This window comes from Suncus etruscus, chromosome 5 (assembly GCF_024139225.1).
Source record: "Suncus etruscus isolate mSunEtr1 chromosome 5, mSunEtr1.pri.cur, whole genome shotgun sequence".
NCBI classification, from domain to species: domain Eukaryota; kingdom Metazoa; phylum Chordata; class Mammalia; order Eulipotyphla; family Soricidae; genus Suncus; species Suncus etruscus.
This window is the reverse complement of record NC_064852.1, coordinates 136222524-136236757: the sequence shown is the minus strand read 5'-3', so window position 1 is coordinate 136236757 and position 14234 is coordinate 136222524. Positions and strand designations below refer to the sequence as shown.

At 39.9% G+C, this 14234-nt stretch overlaps 1 non-coding gene and 1 pseudogene across 1 annotated transcript; both read right to left on the bottom strand.

Annotated features, from left to right (window-relative positions):
• Window positions 1-2040: 2040 nt before the first annotated feature.
• Window positions 2041-2256, bottom strand: LOC126010375 (small nucleolar RNA U3). The gene has a single exon (XR_007496422.1). It is a non-coding gene; the product is annotated as a small nucleolar RNA U3 (small nucleolar RNA).
• A 7827-nt stretch (window positions 2257-10083) lies between these two features.
• Window positions 10084-11101, bottom strand: LOC126009185 (mitochondrial nicotinamide adenine dinucleotide transporter SLC25A51-like; annotated as a pseudogene).
• Between the last annotated feature and the right edge of the window lie 3133 nt (window positions 11102-14234).

The window sequence follows — 14234 nt, the reverse complement described above, 5'->3', positions numbered from 1 at the left end:
CTGTGACCCATTTGCTGAGACTGACAGATCAAGAAGGGTTACATAAGAGCATTGTCACTTTTTTGGGGAGGAGTGTGCTCAAGGCTTTTTCTTGACTCTGTAACCAGGGATCACTCTTGGGAGGATTGGAAAAAGTGATGGTGGTGGAGACCAAGGACTTTATGGGATGCTGGAGGTTGAACCTTGATTTAGCTTATGTTCAAGACAAGTGCGCCAGCTCCTGTACTGTCGGTTTGGCCCCTTATCATCCATCTTAATGCTAAATGTTTTTCATCTGGTCCACTTTTGTCCAAATCACCAGTAGATCTATTATCAACAAATAGAGCCTTTGTGAAACACCTTAACACTCCAGCCTCCCCCATTAAAAATTTTCAAATCTTAAAAAAAAAAAAAAGCTTCAGGGGCTAGAGTGATAGCAGATGGTAAGGTGTTTACCTTGGAAAAAAGTCAACATGGAATACTCAAAATTCATTCATAAATAAATACCTTTGTAACTTTGTAATTCACAGTGATTCAATTTTAAAAAAGTTAAAAAAAAAAAAAAGTCTTCCTACCCGAATTTTAGGGCTTTATAAAATGAATTGCCAGTTGCTGAGTACAAGAAACTGTATTTCTGACTTTTCATTTAAAGAACATTGTGAAGATTCATGAAGGTTTTGGAATGACTCGGGACAGTAATCTAAGGTTTTTGGATTTTTTTCTTTATAATGTTTCCTCCTCATTTCTTTTTATCATCCCTTGCAGATTTGTTTTTTTAATTTAAAGAAGGGCACACAGAACTGAACAAACCGTTCCTCGCGGTGACAGTGGAGCACAGTGAGATGATCACCTTTTGATGTGGACACCTAATATTTTCTAGTTAACTTTGGTGCTGGTTGTTTATATATTTTGGAATTTCTTGGAAGGAATTAAATTAAGATAATTAAGTGCTTTATTTTTTAATATGAACACAATTTAAAGCTGTAAGGTTTTTTTTTTTTTACAAGGAAAACCTGACATATTAGCACATATATTTCTCATTACTACGAACAATTGGGCATGAATCATAGACTTAAGGTTTTAACAATACACAGCACAGTTTTACTCATCTTATGTTGCTGCATCTGGTGGATAAGTTAAACATTCTTCTTTGTTTTTGCTTAAGAAATACAACATGGGACAGAACCAAGTTTAGTCATGGCATTACATCAATTGGTTCTTGAAAGTTTAGTAGGCAAGGCATTTGCTTTGTACATGGCCAATTGTACATGTTCAATTTCTTTTTCACTCCCAATTTCCCTTTGTTCAATTCTTAGCACCATATGGGCACCTGAACCCAACCAGGAGTGATCCCTGGTAGGGGTCTCAAACTCGCCGCAAACGGCCCTCCATACAACATTTTGTGGCCCTGACCTAGAGGAATCTCTTTTTGTTTTGTTTTGTTTTAGTTGTTTGGGTCACACCCCCCAAAGTTCAAGGCTTACTACTGACATTGCACTCAAGGATCACCCTGACTTTGCTTCCTGCGGCCCCCAGGTAAATTGAGTTTGAGACCCCTGAGGCAGGATGAAATCTTGAGCACATTTGTTTGTGGCCCATCCCCAACCTCAATGTTTTTTCTTTTTTTTTAGAAGGGGATTCTAAGAAACTGATATTAAGGATGGTTGTTGAAATCCTAACCCCAGGAAATAAAGGAATGCAAATATTTTAACTACTTTCTATGTAATTTCCCCTTAGTCATACAAACTAGTTCTCTACACCTTTGAATCCTTTTGACAAGTGAGGCTTTTAAACATACACAACTCAGGAAATTGTCATCTCAAAACATGGACTACAAAGGAACACACCAGATCACATCCTTATTGACCATGTATTAAATTACTTTTAGGCCCAATTTCCATAACCAAATGTTTATGAATTATATTAATTTTTCTTTTTTCTTTGTCAGTCTCCAGGTTGATGAGTTGCAGAGATATAAGGTGGTCATATTCCATGTGACCTGAGCTTGCTTTGTACTAGGATTATAAACATAGCAAGGTACTGCTATGTATTGTTATCCGAACTACTCAGACTGCATCCTCTCCCTCTACCCTCTCCGGAGGAAAGGGAGAACGATCATCAATGGCAAAAGGCAGTCGCAGAAGCGACACCTAGAGCTGGCTTCACACTCAGGAGAGGTTGCTCTGGCTCCTCCTCGTGGGTTCGGGTGCTCTACAGGATCAGAGAAACTTCTCTAGTCACATACTATAGAAATGATCCCACTAGTGCTCAGGGCTTATTTATGGCTCTTTGATCAGGGATTACTTCTGGCATTGCTCAGGGAACCATTTTTGGTGCCAGGACAGAATATGGCCTGCTATGTGCAAGACAAGCACCTTACCAACTATACTATCTCTAACAATTTAATCACTTCAACAGTAAACTTCAACAGTAAACTGTTAAGTATATTAGCTATTAGTTGACAAGTCAACTGAAAGTCCTCAGGTTGAAGGTCATATGGATAAGAATTCACATTTCCATGTTACTACTTGATTGTGTTTTAGATAGGTAGGTGGGTTCCTTGTTTTTGTTGTTGTTGTTGTTTTGCTGCTGTTATCTTTGGGCCACATGTGATGGCACTTAGGGGTTATTTCTGGCTCTTCAGAAACCACTCCTGGTGGTGCTAGGGAGACCATATGGGATTCAAGGGATTGAACCTGTGTTGGCTGTGTGTAAGGCAAATGCCATCCCCACTGTGTTATGGCTCCAGACCCTAATGTACTTATTGGAAATGATAAAATTTGAAATTACCTACCCAGAAGTAGCCTAAAGGCATGAAAATTCACCCTTTTTAAACTACAAATACTGGGACCTGGGTACAGTGGATAGGATGTATCCTCTGGCTATCATCTGTAACCCTGAGCCTTGCTAGGTATGGCCCATAAACAAATTAAAAAAAAAAAAAAAGAAAAGAAAAAATATACATTCTGAGGTTTTTTGGAGAGGAAAAATTAAGGCACTATCCAATGCAGCAAACTAAGACTCCACCCAGAGAAGAGTGGATACCTCAGACAAGAGAAGCTGGGGCTGAAGAGATAGCACAGCGGTAGATCATTTGCCTTGCGAAAGGCCGACCCAGGACTGGTATTTGTTCGAATCCTGGCATCTCATATGGTCCCCCGGGCCTGCCAGGAGCGATTTCAATCACAGAGCTAGGAGTAATCCCTGAGCACCACCGGGTGTGGCCCAAAAGAACAAACAAACAAACATAAAAAACCAAAAGAAAAGAAAAGAAAAGAAAAGGAGAGGGTGGGAAGGGCACAGGGTGTAGGGCGGGCAGATCCTGGATTCTGATCCTCTCTTGAGCTGGAGGCTAGCTCTAGTCGGCATGGGGTTGGGGGAGACCCCATGTGCAAGGCCTTCTCCCTAACTTGGGTGCGCTGGGAGCCTTGATAGGCCCCCAGCCTTCCCCTCTTCTGCCCCCAGCCTCCAGGCCTTCTGGGGTGGCAGCCCAGGTGGCTAGAAATGGTTGGTCCTAACTTGGGGTGTGCTGAGATTTGCTCGGTTGCGCTGTTTGTCACTGGCAATTTCTGACCACTCTGCATATGGAAATACATGCACTGCATGTATTCCTTATCTTTTTGTTATGTTTTGCGTGTCCAGAATGTCCATTTTGTATTCTGCCCTTTCCCATACCCCTACAAAGCTCATTTTTACTCCTTAACTGTCTCCCCACCAAACATCACTAACCCACATTACTCTTTTTAACTTCAGTATTGCACAATCCTAATCACAGACTAAAGCTGTGCATTGTGTGTAATAACCCCAAACTGTTTCAAAAGACATAAAATGGACACGTATTTCTTTAGAATATTTTGTGTTTTTTCTCTGACAACTATAAGTCTTACTAAATATTCTTTTTTTTTGCAATTTTTTTATTTTTATTTATTTATTTATTTATTTATTTTTTGGTTTTTGGGCCACACCCGGCGGTGCTCAGGAGTTATTCCTGGCTGTCTGCTCAGAAATAGCTCCTAGCAGGCACGGGGAACCATATGGGACACCGGGATTCGAACCAACCACCTTAGATCCTGGATAGGCTGCTTGCAAGGCAAACACCTCTGTGCTATCTCCCCGGGCCCACTAAATATTCTTATACAGTGACGATTCTAACCACTTTTTATCTTCTCTTATGAGCTGTTCAACAAGGAATTTTGGTGAAAGAGTCCCCCAGTTTAATCCTTATGATTGAACTGAAAAGGAATAAAACCTCATGCCAGGTTTCACTCAGGTTCTAACTAGGAAAGGACCACATGTTCACGAGCTTGCTTCTAGTGAAAAGGAAGTTCCGCCTTTACCCCTACCTCACCAATGATTTGTGCTATCGTGGCGGAAGTCCCACCTTCACCCCTACCTCACCAATGATTTGTGCTATCGTGGCGGAAGTCCCACCTTCACCCCTACCTCACCAATGATTTGTGCTATCGTGGCGGAAGTCCCGCCTTTACTCCTACCTCACCAATGATTCGTGTTATCATGGCGAAAGTCCCGCCTTTACCCCTACCTCACCAAGGATTCGTGTTATCATAGTGGAAGCCCAGCCCTCAAGGAAGTGGCATCATTCTACTTCCTTCCCCTCCCACTTCCCATCTTATATAAGGGGGAACCAGCGGAAGCACGACGTCTTTCTGCCTCTGCTCTGTTGGGAGTAAGCTGTAGACCCTGGTATACCAGAATAAAAGAATTCACCTGAGCATTTGCTTGAGTTGTTCTCCCTTCAATTCTCCGCGTTGGAGCAGAATTTGGAAACCTCGAGCCTTACAGAACCATGTCTTGGGGATTGTTGGACTTGTTCTTATGGCCCCCATATGTGTCGATAACTCCACGTGGCATTGCTCCTTTTTTGCATAGGCACATTAAAATGGGAAAATACTATACATACCAATAAGAATCCTATCTAATAGAGATTGGAATACACAAATCTTGTAGTGCAAAGGGACCTTACACCCTGAACATTGACATAATGACCTGGCACAGGCCTCAGAAGAAAGGGTATTTTCCATTCACCCCTGAACTAGGGAAGCCATCCACGAAACATCCAGCTTTGTCTATAACATCACCTGGAAGCAATCCTCTACCACGGAAGACCCTACCACTGCTCAGACATCGACCTGCTCAAAAGAGACTTCCCTTAACACTGAGAAGACTTAACAAAAACAGTGACCTGCTTACAGGACAGGGCTTCCTGCATTGCTCTTTAATGGTGAGGTGAAATGAGAGGATGCTCCACATCCTGACTTCAATGTAGGATATGCAGATTCCAGGATCTTTAATACAGAAACATGATACAAACAACAGAGACTGTGTGAAAAGTGTGTTGGCACTACGGACAATGTCTTGGATTGGATGATCTAACTTGCCTGGAGCCTAGAGTTGGTCTTATGCCAGGAAACTTCAGGGGTAGAGTCTTTTTGTATTTAGGCCAAGGTTATTTTTTTCCATGCCCCTCATATTTTGGTGGGCCTATGCAAACAACAATTGCCACTCTAACACCGTTTTTACTGTGCTCCTTTGACTCTAATCCTTAAAAAAACCCACTTAAAATTTGAGGTTAACTTAAGCTAATATGCATGTACATGGAAATGTAAAAAATACTATGCCTCTAATGTTTAAGGAGTTACGTAAGTTTTATGGCTTTAGATGCCTTGTGTGCTGTTAAGAAATATTATAATGTGTTACAATCTGGGGACTTGAGGAACAAAGTAATTGTACATGGATTCTGTTTTATTTATCTTAAGGTTCTTTGGATGAAAGTTCAAAGTTAAAATTATCAGCAAGGGGATTTCTTCTGAGAATTATGCTATGGGTGATTGTCCTTCCACTGTAACTTTACCTTGTCCTCTTTCTTTGCATCTTTGTTCTCATAATTAAAAATAAAAATTAATAAAAAAAGAAAAGAAAAGGAGAAGCTACAGAAGAATCTATGAAATAATAAAAATACCTTCAATAGTGTAAGAGATGAGAATAAGAAAAGACCATCAACAGTGTACAAAGCTTTCTTGTGACAATGGCCAGATTAATTTTTCTGTATGAAAAATACCAGGAAAAAACTTCCTGGTGTTCTCTTCAAGTTATTCTCCCTAGAACACATAACTCGCTTATCTGTTTCTTTTTCACTTTTTCTACTCTGGAAAAGCTCTAGTGCTCTTTTGAACACATAATCTTCTTTCTTCCCACTCAAGTCTTTCTAAGGAAGTTCCATCCAATAAAACCTATATTGCTTTACTATTTTGCCTCCTTCTGAAATCCCTTTCCGTGAGGGAAGGATACAGATTCAGAAGCCTGAGCTAAGATTAGGACTGCTTTCCTTTCCTGAAAAGAGCAATTCCTCACTCCAGCCAGAATCTACTGAGAAATTGGGTGGTAGGTATCATTTTCTAAGCTTTCCAGCACAAATGGAGTTCAGGTGCAGTTTGATGGCTGACTGTGGAGCTGGAAGGACAGCAGCATCTGTATAGTACTTGGGTTACTTCTGGCTTTTTACTCAGACATTATTCCTGGTGGTGTTAGGGGATATATGAGTGCTGGAATCAAAGAATTGACCACCTGCTTTGTATGTGGAAGACCTGGGTTTGATCCTTGGGATGGCATATTGTCCTTTGAACATTGACAGGAGGAACTTTTTGGCACAGTTATATAAAGTACCCAGAGTAAGGAAATACATGGATTATATATTTTCCCTTCTCAAGCAAAACAAAAGATTGGCTGTTGGTAAAGTATCTAGAAGACAATACTTTGCATATGGATAGTATGTATATTGAAGAAGTACAGGTTTTTAAGACCATATGTTCAAAAGTACCTTTCTCCATATGTATGCTACTACAATGTGATGCCTACCCAGCTGTACCTCCTCCACAGCCCAATTGATTGCTTTCATTCCTAATCTCAGTTTTTCAGTCAAAATTCAAATGTTTGTTTTGTTTGTACATTTGTTAGTTCCTTATATTTCACATCACTTGCTATGTGTCCACCTCCTTCTGATTTATTTTTCTGAGTATAATCCTTTCACTTTTCTTTCTTCCTTTGGTATATGTTTGAAATTCTCCAAATTTTTTTGTTTTGTTTTTTGGGCCACACCTGGCGGTACTCAGGTGTTTCTCCTGGCTATCTGCTCAGAAATAGCTCTTGGCAGGCACGGGCGACCATATGGGACTCCGGGATTCGAACCAACCACCTTAGGTCCTGCATCGGCTGCTTGCAAGGCAAACACCACTGTGCAATCTCTCCAGCCACTGAAATTCTCCAAATTTTTTAAGAAATGAAAGAAGAGCTTGAGTCATAAAGTGTAGTTTTAACCTTAAATAGAAAATTTTTAAAGATTATATGGTATAGATCTTTTCAACTCTAAGTAAGAGGTTCTCAAACTTATTTGACCTCCCTCCATTTCAGAAAAAGTCTATCCATATTGATTTCATGTCTTAGCTATTCTAAGTGTTGAAATCAATAATGGTGTGCTTATACCTATACAATACCCAGAATCTGGAAACAGCCCAGATGCCCAACAACAGATGAGTGGCTAAAGAAACTGTAGTACATATATACAATGAAATACTATGCAGCCATCAGGAAAAATGAAATAAGATTTTCCTATAATGAATATAAAAATATGCTGAATGAAATAAGAGGGAGAGAGATAGACACAAAATAGTCTCACTCATCTGTGGGATTTAGGAAAAATAAAAGATAATATGGTAATAATACCCAGAGACAATAGAGATAAGGTTTGAAAGGACCAGCCCATAATATGAAGACTACCACAAAGAGTGGTAAGTGCAGTTAGAGAAATAACTACACTAACAACTATCATGACAATGGTAGTGAGAAATTGAATGCAGAGGTGGGGGAAGAGGGAAATGCAGGGCACTGGTGCTGGGAAGGTTGCACTGGTGAAGGGGATGTGTTCTTTTGTTATAACTGAAACCCAACTACAAACATGTTTGTAATCATGGTGCTTAAATAAATATATCATAAAAAATAATAGTGTGCAAATGTCATTTTGAATGTATGTTTTATGTCCTGGGTAGATACCCAAAAGTGAAATTGATGGGTCATATGGCAGCTCACTTCTTAGTTTACTGAGATTTATCCATATTGTTTTCCATAAAGGTTGAACAAGGCAACATTTCCACTAGCAGTGAATGAGAGTTTCTTTTCAACACACCCCACCAATATAGATTATTCCCAATATATTTTTATTTGTCTTTTGGGCCACACCTGGTGACGCTCAGGGGTTACTCCTGGCTATACACATAGAAATCGCCCCCTGGCTTTGGGGGACCATATGGGATGCCGGGGATCAAACCAAGGTCCATCCTAGGTCAGCCATGTGCAAGGCAAATGCCTTACCGCTGTGCTATTGCTGGCCCCTATTCCCAATATTTTTTATATGTACCATTCTCACTGTGTAAGATGGTATCTCATTGTTGTCTTGTTTTAGATTTCCCTAATGATAAATGATGATGATTAGCATTTCATTGCCTGTTGAACATCTATTGGCCTTCCTTATTTTTTGTGTTTGTGTGTGTGTGTGTGTGTGTGTGTGTGTGTGTTGGGTCATACCCGGCAGTGCTCAAGGGTTACTCCTGGTTCCATGCTCAGAAATTGCTCCTGGCAGGCACGGGGGACCATATGGGACACCAGGATTCGAACCGATGACCCTCTGCATGAAAGGCAAACGCCTTATCTCCATGCTATCTCTCCAGCCCCCTATTGGTCTTCCTTAAAGTCCCAATTAATTTCCATTCTCCATTTTTATGGGGTTTTGCAATTTTTTTATTGTAGAATTTTTTTTTATTTTTAATTAAGGCACCATGGTTTACAAAGCTGTTCACAATGGAATTTTTTAGGCAAACACTATTCGAACATTTTATGAATTGCTAATTATAAGAAGTATGATGATAATTGAGAAATAGACTCTTCCTAGTGTCTACATCATTATGTATCCTTTCTGTAACATATCAACTTCCATTTCCTCTATATCCTCACCAATGCTACCTATCTTCAACAATAAATTAGTTCTTTTTATAATATTGACTCGGAAGTTATTTCTCATGTTTAATTTGCATTTTCTAGTGGCTAATAACATTGGACAACATTTTATGTCTTGTTGGTTATCTGTATATTTTATTGGAGAATCTGAAAATTTGTTTTCATTTTCAATCAGTTTATCTTTTTTGTTGGTTTTTTTGTTTGTTTTGGGGCCACACCTGGTGGCACTCCAGGTTTACTCCTGGTTTTGCACTTAGAAATCGCTCCTGGCTGACTCAGGGGACCATATTGGGTCCTGTGAATCCAACTGATATCTGTCCTTTGTTGGCTGCAGGCAAGGCAAACACCTTACCACTGGGCTATCTCTCCAGCCCCATCAATTGGTTTATCTTGTTTGCTATTGAACTGTATGCATTTTTTTTTTTTTTTTGGTTTTTCGGGCCACACTCGTTTGATGCTCAGGGGTTACTCCTGGCTAAGCACTCAGAAATTGCCCCTGGCTTGGGGGGACCATATGGGACTCCAGGGATCAAACTGTGGTCCTTCCTTGGCTAGCTCTTGCAAGACCTTATCTCTAGCGCCACCTCGCTGACCCCGAACTGTATGCATTCTTAGCACATTCTGGATACTACTAGACTTTCATCAGATGTATAATTTGAAATACTTCCTTTTCTATTGGTCCCTCATGATGAAGGATGGTGTAGACTGCAAAGATCTTATTTTTAATGGATAAGATGAAAGTGTAAGCTAAAACATATAGTTTACTTTTAGAATAATCACTAGTAGAAGCTTATTTAAATATTTAAATCCTTGTGTTGTAGGCACTAATAGAGTCCATTTCTTTTTTTTTTTTTTTTTTTTTAATTCTGACTTTAAAAATAAAAGGAGAGGGGACAACAAAATAAAACCCTCATCATTTCCCACTGAAATCTTTTATTCTAAATTTGCTGTGCCCATATTCACTATGCCCTGGACTTAAGATACCACTGTGTTTTGCCAATTAGGAATGAAGCTAAAGTTCATTCTTCTTAGAGGGCCTTACTGTACTGATAAATGTCACTAGGCTAATGATTTCTTTCATATAATTTTTAACAAGAACTCATAAGTTGCATTAATTCTCCAAGAAATGAGGGAATGGTGATAATTCAAATGGACACCTCTGAAAAGATTTGTGAGCTTCCTATCCCATTCTAGCCAGATTTTTGGGAACACCTAGGGGGAAGATTGAAACTCCCTACCAATCTGAGATTGCATTCAAGTTTTTACCTCATTGATTGGGAAGAACAGAATTCCCAGCATAGCCCCCAACAGATCCCCACAGATGAAATCGTTGATCAGATGGGTCGTTGTGGTGGCAGATGCTCCTTAATAGGGCCTCGTAAACCAAAACACAGGACATTGCTAAACCCATTACGGAAAAGAAAGGGCACTAAGTCCCTGTAATACTGTCGGATTCCATGGCACTTCAATGCCTTGAATGCCCAAGTGTTGGTAAGTTTGTCATGGTACCGATGGTCTTGAAGCAAGGTCTGAACTCTTTCCAGCGGAGTGAAAATGTTGTCGGTTGTGCCTGCGAGGACTGCTGCCAGGCTCTGAGTGGCGAACTCCAGAGAGCTGACATGCTTCAGATCCTCCTACAGACCACACATAAGTGCCAGTGTGGTGGTCTTCTGCATCAGCGTGGGAGGATACTGCGATATAAGTTTCAAAACCTATCCTTCTGCTGCTGAAGAATAGCAACTCGAGTTTTGATGCCATAGAGCTGCTGCCGGAAGAGAACCTTCTGAATGGGGAATGTGAGGGCCACATTGTTGAACGCTGCAGTAGTCACACAAGTAATGCTTCATTTCACTGAAACTTGTGATGTGAGGGGATAGCTCCTGACTGGAAGATGACAGCCACTTTTCATGAGCCTCTGAATCCATCATGCTGCTTCGTATCTTTTTCATAAAAAAAATTTAACCTGCAACACCATCTGGCCTTGGTGTTTTGGGGAGTGGCAGCTTTTGGAGAACTTCTCCAGTTTCTTCCATTTATACTGATGGTTGGTTAGGATCTTTCTCCTGCAGTCAATTCTGATGACTGTATTTCCCATCCACGCCCAAAGCCAGCCGGCCCACAGGTCCTAGAGTCCTTTTCTTTTATTTTTCTTTTCTTTTTCTTTTTTTCTTTTTTCTTTTTTTGGTTTTTGGCTCACACCCGTCAGCGCTCAGGGGTTACTCCTGGCTCTAAGCTCAGAAATCACTCCTGTCAGGCTCAGGGGACCATATGGGATGCCGTGATTCAAACCACTGACTTCTGCATGCAAGGCAAATGCCTTACCTCCATGCTATCTCTCTGGCCCCTAGAGTCCATTTCTAATAAAAAAAAAACAACACTTCTACAAACAGAGCATTTAGCTGTACAATTTAATTCTCCATACTTAAAATGTTACCATGGAACCACATTAAAATTAATTTTGTTTGATTTAAGGAAGGTCACAACAGAAATTCAGTGTCTTTAGTTTTTTTCTAATTGATAAATATTTGCATAATAATGTATATTGATAAAATTTTATGTACTAGATTACCATGCCTTGAAATTTGATCTTACATGTGAAACATTACAACTTGTAGATTTATTTATTTTGGAAGTCTATAAACTCCTGTTACTATGTAAGACAAGGAAATATAGCATGCAGAATTTCTGTGTATGACCTAGAGATGAAGTGTCAGAGTATAACCAGGAGACAGAAATTTCTAAGAAACTTGAGGGAATATTCTCATATAAAGAATTATTTAATAATGAACTAATAGAAGATGCTTAACAAGGAATAAAGAATTAACTAAGTCATAAAGAGAACTCTATGAAATATATGAATAGTAGACATTGGGAGTACACATTCTGTCTCTTCAGTTGAATAAGCTAAGTACCCATGAAAAAAAAAGAAAGACCAGGAAAGATACCAATGATGACATCCAGATACAACCAGAGAAAGTTTAGCTGTACCATTTAATTACAGAAATATCTGTTGAAGTACCACCAGCCAGGGCTGACTGGGAACTTTCTGGTGTAGGACCCAGGTGAGGCCAGCTAAAAATTAGTTCTATAGAGGTTTGGTAAAACTCACTGGAAAGACATCTGTAGAGGTTTTCATTGGTGGAGCTTAATTGTTCATATGCTACTTACTCTCAAGAACAATGAGAGTTCTGGAGAGACGGCACCAAGGGCCAGAGCCACAAAGAAAGGGACAAGAAAAGTAGGTCCCTTTTCAGGGACCAGCTCTTACTCCCTGAGGATCAAATTTCACATTGTACTTACTGAGAGGGTAGTACCTAAGACAATGAGGGTGAGTTTATAGTTTAGAGAACATTGATAGATGGCCACAGATTATGTTATCTGTGAGTATTAGAAGTCACCATCTATGAAATAAAACAGGGTTTTTGTAGAAAACTTTTATTGATGGTCATATATGCAATATACAGTACAGTGTGATTAATCTCAGGATAACAATTTATTAATGGACCCAGAAACCTGTAATAAAAATAAACATATGTTGAGGATTATTTGAATTTGTTAGCCAAAATTCATTCAGTACATTTCACTTGGAACAGACTCAATGATAATGCCAAACAAAAAAAAAATGTCCTTTGTTACTTAGTATCATGTATTCTACTCAAATGGTTTACTGATGAATTGCAGATATCAAGCAGATGATTTTGGTAGTTGAGGGTTTTTTATTCTGGGAGTAAAGGGACATTTAGTGTCAAGGCATGCAGCATGCATGTCTCCATTATCAAGGGAGGCACACTCCAGATGTGTCTTTTGGCTTTCCTGGTGCAGTGCCTAATTTTCCTCCCAAGAAATATTTCAGCCAGAAGGCCTGTTGGAGAAGTCAATTATAACCCCTGTGTGGATTACTGGCTATATTTCTGACATAGCTGTGACATTATATTTCTCTTTTCCTTTTATTTTGAAAGAAGTGAAAAACATATTTTCCCCTACACATTCCTGATGGGAGTTGTCTGTCTCTTTCTCATGCAATGCAATGTTCCCCCCTCAACCTCCCCTCTGTGTTAACTACCTGCTTGTCTTTTATCTACTGAGTTACAGGTGCTGATCCATTTGCTGGCTCCCCATGGTTTTACAGACCCTGCATTAATTGTGCTGAAGACATCTTGGAGACTTAATGTCTGGATCCCGCTCACTTGGAGACTTGAAGTCTGGACCCTACTCACACCTACCCCCAAAACCTCCGGATTCCCCCATATCAAAGCCCATTCCTGTTTCCTCTGTAAAAATAACACAGCCCACCTGAAAACTGTATAAAAACCCCTTGATTTCAGACTTTGGGGTTCGCAACCTCTGCTCTGCTCTGAGCACGTTTCGAACCTCTGATCGATCAGATTAAACTTGGAACTTGCCTGCAATTTGCTGAGCACGTGCCTTTTTCACTATTCTGTGCTGGGCAACTGGGGGGTCGGGTCGTCCGGATTTTTCAATTTAATTTTGTATCCTTTACTAAATACAGAAATTCGACTTTAGTTATCCTGCAGTCATAAAGAAATTTCAGTACCAAAGAAAACTGCTAGAAGTTTCCTGCTGGCTAAGTATATTTGCAACTCAAAGTCCAAACCAGCTACCTCTCTTTCTGTCAGCCTATTTGCTTCCTAAGGCTAAGTCAAAACTTAGTATCTTCAAGACAATGGTCTTCTCTCCTTGCCTTTGAGCACCACAGCAGAATAATTTTGCCTCGGGGACTTTCCCTGTCACTTTGAATATCTGCTTACAAACAGGTTTGACCAGTGTAGAATTAGGCTATTTTACTAGGTTTAATTATGTACTTCTTTCTTTAGTTTTATCTCTTTCTATTACCAGATCATAGGAAGTGGGTCTTAGCCCCTAGCTAGAATACTATTTTCCTCAGTTTAAGGATATTTGTTATTAGGAGAAAACCAGGATTTCTGCTATCCCTTAATTTACATCTGTAATGACACCTAGGGCCAGGATCTACTTTGATATGTAAGAAATTAGGCTTCCTTTTATCCTCTGTCTCCTAACTGAAACCTATTCTATTCTAAGGTTACAAACTACCTAAAGCTATGTGTATTTGTTTTAAAATCAAACAATGTGGGCCCTAGCTTGCCTTGCAAGCAGCTGATTCAGGACCAAAGGTGGTTGGTTCGAATCCCGGTGGTCCCCGTGCCTGCCAGGAGCTATTTCTGAGCAGACAGCCAGGAGTAACCCCT